This window comes from Ammospiza nelsoni, unplaced genomic scaffold (assembly GCF_027579445.1).
Source record: "Ammospiza nelsoni isolate bAmmNel1 unplaced genomic scaffold, bAmmNel1.pri scaffold_40, whole genome shotgun sequence".
In the NCBI taxonomy this organism is placed as follows: Eukaryota; Metazoa; Chordata; class Aves; order Passeriformes; family Passerellidae; genus Ammospiza; species Ammospiza nelsoni.
In genome coordinates this window covers 2,680,901-2,689,183 of record NW_026683188.1, presented here as the reverse complement: position 1 = coordinate 2,689,183, position 8,283 = coordinate 2,680,901, and positions in this window count along the sequence as shown.

The window sequence follows — 8,283 nt, the reverse complement described above, 5'->3', positions numbered from 1 at the left end:
AAACGTGTGGAGGCAGCCATTTTCTGGCACTTTTGTGCTCCCCTCCGGAGGCCTTTCGCAGCTGCCGTGTGCCTGGAGCTCAGAGCTTGCTGGTTTAAAAAGCTCTACTCCTAGGCTTAACCCAAACCCTAACCCTGGTCATTTAAATCAGCCTGGGTTTAGTAATTATGCCAAGGAAAAAGCTGTGGAGACAGCCATGTTGTGGCACTTTTGCGCTCCCCTTGGGATGCCTTTCACAGCTGCAGTGTGCTTGGAGCACAGGGCTTCTTGGTTTTAACAGTCCTAGGCCTAAGCCTAACAGTAACCCTAGGAAGGTAAATCAGCCGGGTATTAGGGTTCTTCCTAAGGAAAAAGCTGTGAAAGCTGCCATGTTGTTGCACTTTTGTACTCCCCTTGGGATGCCTTTCATAGCTGCCGTGTGCCTGGAACTCAGGGCTTCCTGGTTAAAAAAAATCTAGCCCTAGGCTGAACCCTGACCCTAACCCTAGGCAGATAAATCAGCCTAGTTATAGGGATTGTGCCAAGGAAAAAGCTGTGAAAGCTGCCATGTTGTGGCACTTTTGCGCTCCCCTTGGGATGCCTTTCACAGCTGCAGTGTGCTTGGAGCACAGGGCTTCCTGGTTTAAAAAACCACAACTTTAGCCCTAACTGGAGGCTTCTAAATCAGCCTTTGTTTCGGGATGGTCCCAAGGAAAAAGCTCTGGACACAGCCAAGTTGTGGCACATTTGCTTTCTCCTTGGGATGCCTTTGGCAACTGCAGTGCCCCTGGAACTCAGGGCTTCCAGTTTGAAAAAATCCTATCCCTATGCTGAACCCAAACCCTAACCCTAGGCAGATAAATCAGCCTAGGTATAGGGATGTTCCCAAGGAAAAAAGCGCTGGAGGGAGCATGTTGAGGCAATTTTTGGCTGCCCTTGGGAAGCCTTTCGCAGCTGCACTGGGTCTGGAGCTCAGGGTTTACTGATTTAAAAACCCTATCCCTTGGCGTGCCCATAGCTGCAACTGGAGGCAAGTAAATCAGCCTAGGGTCCATGATGGTCCCAAGGAAAAAGTGCTGGAGGCAGCCATTTTGTGGCACTTTTGCGCTCCTCTTGGGTAGTCCTTCGCAGCTGCTGTGTTCTTGAAACTCAGGGCTTTCTTTTTAAAAAACCCCTAACCCTAGGCGTAACTCTGACCCTAACCCTAGGAAGGAAAATCAGCCTATGGTTCGGGATGGACTCATGAGAATAGCAGCAGAGGCAGCCAAGTTGTGTCACTTTTGCGGCCCATTTGGGATGCCTTTAACAGCTGCAGTGTGCCTGGAGCTAAGGGATTCCTAGTTTTAAAAATCCTAGCCCTAGGCCTAAGCCTCACACTACCACTGGGAAGGGAAATCAGCCTGGTGTTAGGCTTCTTGCCAAGGAAAAAGCCCTGAAAGCAGCCATGTTGTGGCACTTTTGCACTCCCTTTTGGATGCCTTTCACAGCTCCAGTGTGCCTGGAGCTCAGGGCTTCCGGGTTTAAAAAAACCATGTCCCTATCTGAGACTGGAGGCAGGTAATTCAGCCTAGGCTTAGCAATGGTGCCAATGAAAACGTGTGGAGGCAGCCATTATCTGGCACTTTTGTGCTCCCCTCTGGAGGACTTTCACAGCTGCCGTGTGCCTGGAGCTCAGAGCTTGCTGGTTTAAAAAGCTCTACACCTAGGCATAACCCTAACCGTAACACTGGTCATTTAAATCAGCCTGGGTTTAGGAATTATGCCAAGGAAAAAGCTGTGGAGACAGCCATGTTGTGGCACTTTTGCGCTCCCCTTGGGATGCCTTTCACAGCTGCAGTGTGCTTGGAGCACAGGGCTTCCTGGTTTTAAACGTCCTAGGCCTAAGCCTAACAGTAACCCTAGGAAAGTAAATCAGCCGGGTATTATGGTTCTTCCTAAGGAAAAAGCTGTGAAAGCTGCCATGTTGTTGCACTTTTGTACTCCCCTTGGGATGCCTTTCATAGCTGCCGTGTGCCTGGAACTCAGGGCTTCCTGGTTAAAAAAAATCTAGCCCTAGGCTGAACCCTGACCCTAACCCTAGGCAGATAAATCAGCCTAGTTATAGGGATTGTGCCAAGGAAAAAGCTGTGAAAGCTGCCATGTTGTGGCACTTTTGCGCTCCCCTTGGGATGCCTTTCACAGCTGCAGTGTGCTTGGAGCACAGGGCTTCCTGGTTTAAAAAACCACAACTTTAGCCCTAACTGGAGGCTTCTAAATCAGCCTTTGTTTCGGGATGGTCCCAAGGAAAAAGCTCTGGACACAGCCAAGTTGTGGCACATTTGCTTTCTCCTTGGGATGCCTTTGGCAACTGCAGTGCCCCTGGAACTCAGGGCTTCCAGTTTGAAAAAATCCTATCCCTAGGCTGAACCCTAACCCTAACCCTAGGCAGATAAATCAGCCTAGGTATAGGGATGTTCCCAAGGAATAAAGCGCTGGAGGGAGCATGTTGGGGCAATTTTTGGCTGCCCTTGGGAAGCCTTTCACAGCTGCACTGGGTCTGGAGCTCAGGGTTTACTGATTTAAAAACTCTATCCCTTGGCGTGACCATAGCTGGAACTGGAGGCAAGTAAATCAGCCTAGGGTCCATGACGGTCCCAAGGAAAAAGCGCTGGAGGCAGCCATGTTGTGGCACTTTTGCGCTCCCCTTGGGATGCCTTCAACAGCTACAGTGTGCTTGGAACACAGGGCTTCCTGGTTTTAAAAGTCCTAGGCCTAAGCCTAACAGTAACCCTAGGAAGGTAAATCAGCCGGGAATTAGGGTTCTTCCTTAGGAAAAAGCTGTGAAAGCAGCCATGTTGTGGCACTTCTGCGCTCCTGTTGGGTAGTCCTTCGCAGCTGCTGTGTCATTGGAACTCAGGGCTTCCTGGTTAAAAAAATCCTAGCCCTAGGCGTAAGTCTAACCCTAACCCTAGGAAGGAAAATCAGCCTATGATTTGGGATGGACTCATGAGAATAGCAGCAGAGGCAGCCAAGTTGTGTCACTTTTGCGGCCCTGTTGGGATGCCTTTCACAGCTGCCGTGTGCCTGGAGCTCAGGGCTTCCTGGTTTAAAAACCATGTCCCTTCCTAAAACTGGAGGCAGGTAATTCAGCCTAGGTTTACCAATGGTTCCAAAGAAAACGTTTGGAGGCCCCCATTTTCTGGCACTTTTGCTCCCCTCTGGATGCCTTTCGCAGCTGCCGTGTTCCTGGATCTCAGAGCTCTCTGGTTTAAAAAGCTCTACCCGTAGGCGTAACCCTAACCCTAACCCTAACACTGGTCATTTAAATCAGCCTCGGTTTAGGAATTATACTAAGGAAAAAGCTGTGGAGACAGCCATGTTGTGGCACTTCTGCGCTCCTGTTGGGTAGTCCTTCGCAGCTGCTGTGTCATTGGAACTCAGGGCTTCCTGGTTAAAAAAATCCTAGCCCTAGGCGTAAGTCTAACCCTAACCCTAGGAAGGAAAATCAGCCTATGATTTGGGATGGACTCATGAGAATAGCAGCAGAGGCAGCCAAGTTGTGTCACTTTTGCGGCCCTGTTGGGATGCCTTTCACAGCTGCCGTGTGCCTGGAGCTCAGGGCTTCCTGGTTTAAAAACCATGTCCCTTCCTAAAACTGGAGGCAGGTAATTCAGCCTAGGTTTACCAATGGTTCCAAAGAAAACGTTTGGAGGCCCCCATTTTCTGGCACTTTTGCTCCCCTCTGGATGCCTTTCGCAGCTGCCGTGTTCCTGGATCTCAGAGCTCTCTGGTTTAAAAAGCTCTACCCGTAGGCGTAACCCTAACCCTAACCCTAACACTGGTCATTTAAATCAGCCTCGGTTTAGGAATTATACTAAGGAAAAAGCTGTGGAGACAGCCATGTTGTGGCACTTTTGTGCTCCCTTTGGGATGCCTTTCACAGCTGCAGTGTGCTTGGAGCCCAGGGCTTCCTGGTTTTAAAAGTTCTAGGCCTAAGCCTAGCAGTACCCCTAGGAAGGTAAATCAGCCGGGTATTAAGGTTCTTCCTAAGGAAAAAGCTGTGAAAGCAGCCATGTTTTGGCACTTTTATACTCCCCTTGGGATGCCTTTAGATGCTGCCATGTGCCTGGAGCTCAGGGCTTCCTGGTGTAAAATCCATGTCCCTATCTGAGACTGGAGGCATGTAATTCAACCTCGGCTTAGCAAAGGAGAGCACTGTGAGCGGCAGAATCGCCTTTGCGCCAAAAAGCCGCTTCTTGGCCTCCTGGAGACAGAGAGAGCAGCAGCTTCGGAATGGAGAAGAAGGAAGCTGTACAACACTGGGATTGTGTGCGCAGCTTGCCAACGGATAGAAAACAGTACCTTACCACTCTCCTGACTTTTACAAACACATGAACATTCCATTGGAAGCTGTTTTGGACAACTTTTCTTTTCTTCTTGCCAAACACTTGGCAGACCTCCGTGCAACGTCTAGAACACGATGGGAGATGTTTTCTGTGCTTTTTGCTAGGTGGTAGACCACAAAGGACGCTAAAGTCGAAGGTACGATGCTCTCCGGAGCTAAGCGCCGCTCCCGGGCGTCTTTCGGCAGAAGCCGCGCTAAGGAGAGCACTGTGAGCGGCACAATCGCCTTTGCGCGAAAAAGCCGCTTCTTCGCCTCCGGGAGCTGGAGAGAGCGAGAGCTTCGGAAAGGCGAAGAAGGAAGCTGTACAACACTGGGATTGTGTGCGCAGCTTGCCAACTGATAGAAAACAGTACTTTAATATTTTCCTGATTTTCCAATCACATGAACATTCGATTGGAAGCTGTTTTGGACAACATTTCTTTTCTTCCTGCCAAACACTTGGCAGACCTCCGTGCACCATCTAGAACATGATGGGAGATGTTTTCTTCGCTGGCGGAGGTTTCCCTCGCCAAACATAGTGGAAAAGCTTTCTGCTAAGATGTAGAACACAAAGGACGCTAAAGACGAAGGTACGATGCTCCCCGGAGCTAAGCGCTGCTCCTAGGCTTCTGTCTACAGAAACCCTGTTAAGAAGAGCACTGTGAGTGGTACAATCATCTTTGCGTGAAGAAGTCGCTTTTTCGCCTCCGGGAGCCGGAGAGAGCGGCAGCTTCGGAAAGGTGAAGAAGGAAGCTGTACAACACTGGGATTTTGTGCGCAACTTGCCAACTGGTAGAAAAAAGTACCTTTGCAATCTCCTGACTTTTCCAAACACATGAACATTCGATTGGAAGCTGATTTGGACAACTTTTCCTTTCTTCATGCCATGCACTTAGCAGACCTCCGTGCAACGTCTAGAACACGATGGGAGATGTTTTCTGTGCTGGCGAAGGTTTTCCTGGCCAGACACAGTGGAAATGCTTTCTGCTAAGATGTATACCACAAAGTAAGCTAAGATTGAAGGTACGATCCTCTCCAGAGCTAAGAGCAGCTTCCGGGCATCTTTCGGCAGAAGCCACGCTAGGAGAGCACTGTGACAGGTACAATCGTCTTTGAGCGAAGAAGCCGCTTCTTCGCCTCCGCGAGCCGGAGAGAGCGGCAGCTTCGGAAAGGGGAAGAAGGAAGCTGTACCTCACTGGTATGGTGTGCGCAAATTGCCAAGTGAGAGAAAACAGTACCTTTGCAATCTCCTGACATTTCCAATCACATGAACATTCGATTGGAAGCTGTTTTGGACAACTTTTCTTTTCTTCCTGCCAAAGACTTGGCAGACATGCGTGCAATATCTAGAACACGATGGGAGATGTTTTCTGTGCTGGCAGATTTTTCCTAGCCAGACATAGTGGAAAAGCTTTTTGCTAAGATGTAGATTACAAAAGACGCTAAAGACCAAGGTACGATGCTCTCTACATTTAAGAGCCACTCCCGGTCGTCTTTCTGCAGAAGCCGCGCTAAGGAGAGCACTGTGACCGGCAAAATCGTCTTTGCGCGAAGAAGTTGCTTCTTCGCCTCCAGGAGCCGGAGAGAGCGGCAGCTTTGGAAAGGTGAAGAAGGAAGCTGTACAACACTGGGATTGTGTGCGCAGCTTGCCAACTGATAGAAAACAGTACGTTACCACTCTCCTGACTTTTCCAATCACATGAACATTCGACTGGAAGCTGTTTTGGACAAGTTTCTTTTACTTCTTCCAAAACACTCGGCACACCTCCGTGCAATGTCTAGAACACGATGGGAGATGTTTTCTGTGCTGGCGCAGTTTCTCCTTGCCAGACATAGTGGAAAAGCTTTCTGCTAAGATGTAGACCACAAAAGACGCTAAAAATAAAGGTACGATGCTCTCCGGAGGTAAGCGCCGCTCCCGGGGATCTTTCGGCAGAAGCCGCGCTAAGGAGAGCACTGTGAGTGGTACAATCATCATTGCGCGAAGAAGCCGCTTCTTCGCCTCCAGGAGCCGGAGAGAGCGGCAGCACCGGAAAGGAGAAGAAGGAAGCTGTACAACACTGGGATTGTGCGCGCAGTTGCCAACTGATAGAAAACACTGCCTTGCAACTTTCCTGATTTTTCCAATCACATGAACTTTCAATTGGAAACTGTTTTGGACAACTTTTCCTTTCTTCATGCCAAGCACTTGGCTGACCTCTGTGCAATGTCTAGAACAAAATGGGAGGTGTTTTCTGTGCTGGCACAGTTTTCCCTTTCCAGACATAGAGGAAACGCTTTATGTTAGGATGTAGACCACAAAAGACGCTAAAGACGAAGGTACGATGCTGTCCGGAGCTAAGAGCCGCTCCCGGGCGTCTTTCGGCAGAAGCCGCGCTAAAAAGAGCACTGTGACCGGTACAATCGTCTTTGAGCGAAGAAGCCGCTTCTTCGCCTCCGGGAGCCGGAGAGAGCGGCAGCTTTGGAAAGGGGAAGAAGAAATCTGTACGTCAGTGGTATTGTGTGCGCAACTTGCCAACAGATAGAAAACAGAACATTTGCACTCTCTTGACTTTTCCAATCACATGAACATTCGATAGGAAGCTGTTTTGCACAACTTTTCTCTTCTTCCTGCCAAAGACTTGTCAGACCTCCGTGCAATGTCTAGAACATGATGGGAGATGTTTTCTGTGCTGGATGAGTTTTTCCTAGTCAGACATAGTGGAAAAGCTTTCTGCTAAGATGTAGACTACAAAAGACGCTAAAGATGAAGGTACGATGCTGTCCGGTAGTAAGCGCCACTCCCGGGCATCTTTCGGCAGAAGCCGCGCTCCGGAGAGCACTGTGAGTGGCACAATCGTCTTTGCACGAAGAAGCCACTTCTTCGCCTCCCGGAGCCGGAGAGAGCGGCACCTTCGGAAAGGTGAAGAAGGAAGCTGCACAACATTGGGATTGTGTGCGCAGCTTGCCAACTGCTAGAAAACAGTACCTTTGCACTCTCCCGACTTTTCCAATCACATGAATATTCGATTGGAAGCCGTTTTGGACAACTTTTCTTCATGCCAAACACTTGGCAGACCTCCGTGCAATGTCTAGAACACGATGGGAGATGTTTTCTGTGCTGGCACAGTTTTTCCTAGCCAGACAGAGTGAAAAAGCTTTCTTCCAAGATGTAGACGAGAAGAGACACTATAGAGGAAGGTACGATGCTGTCCGGAGCTAAGCGCCGCTCCCGAGCGCCTTTCTGCAGAAGCCGCGCTAAGGAGAGCACTGTGAGTGGTACAATCATCTTTGCGCGAAGAAGCCGCTTCTTCGCCTCCAGGAGCCGGAGAGAGCGGCAGCTTCGGAAAGGTGAAGAAGGAAGCTGTACAACACTGGGATTGTGCGCGCAGCTTGCAAACTGAGAGAAAACCGTACCTTTGCACTCTCCTGACTTTTCCAATCACATGAACATTCCATTGTAAGCTGTTTTGGACAACTTTATTTTTCTTACTGCCAAACACTTGGCAGACGTCCGTGTAACGTCTAGAACACGATGGGAGATGTTTTCTGTGCTGGCACAGTTTTCCCTAGCCAGACAGAGTGGATAGGCATTTTGCTAAGATGTAGACAACAATAGAAGCTAAAGACCAAGGTACGATGCTCTCTAGAGTTAAGCGCCGCTCCCTGGCGTCTTTCTGCAGAAGCCGCGCTCAGCAGAGCACTGTGAGCGGCACAATGGTCTTTGGGCGAAGAAGCCTCTTCTTCGGCTCCGGGAGCCGCAGAGAGCGGCAGCTTAGGAAGGGTGAAGACGGAGGCTGTACAACACTGGTATGGTGTGCGCAGCTTGCCAACTGATAGAAAACAGTACCTTTGCACTCTCCTGACTTTTCCAATCACATGAACATTTGATTGGAAGCTGTTTTGGACAGATTTCTTTTCTTCCTGCCCAACACTTGGCAGACCTCCCTGCAACTTCTAGA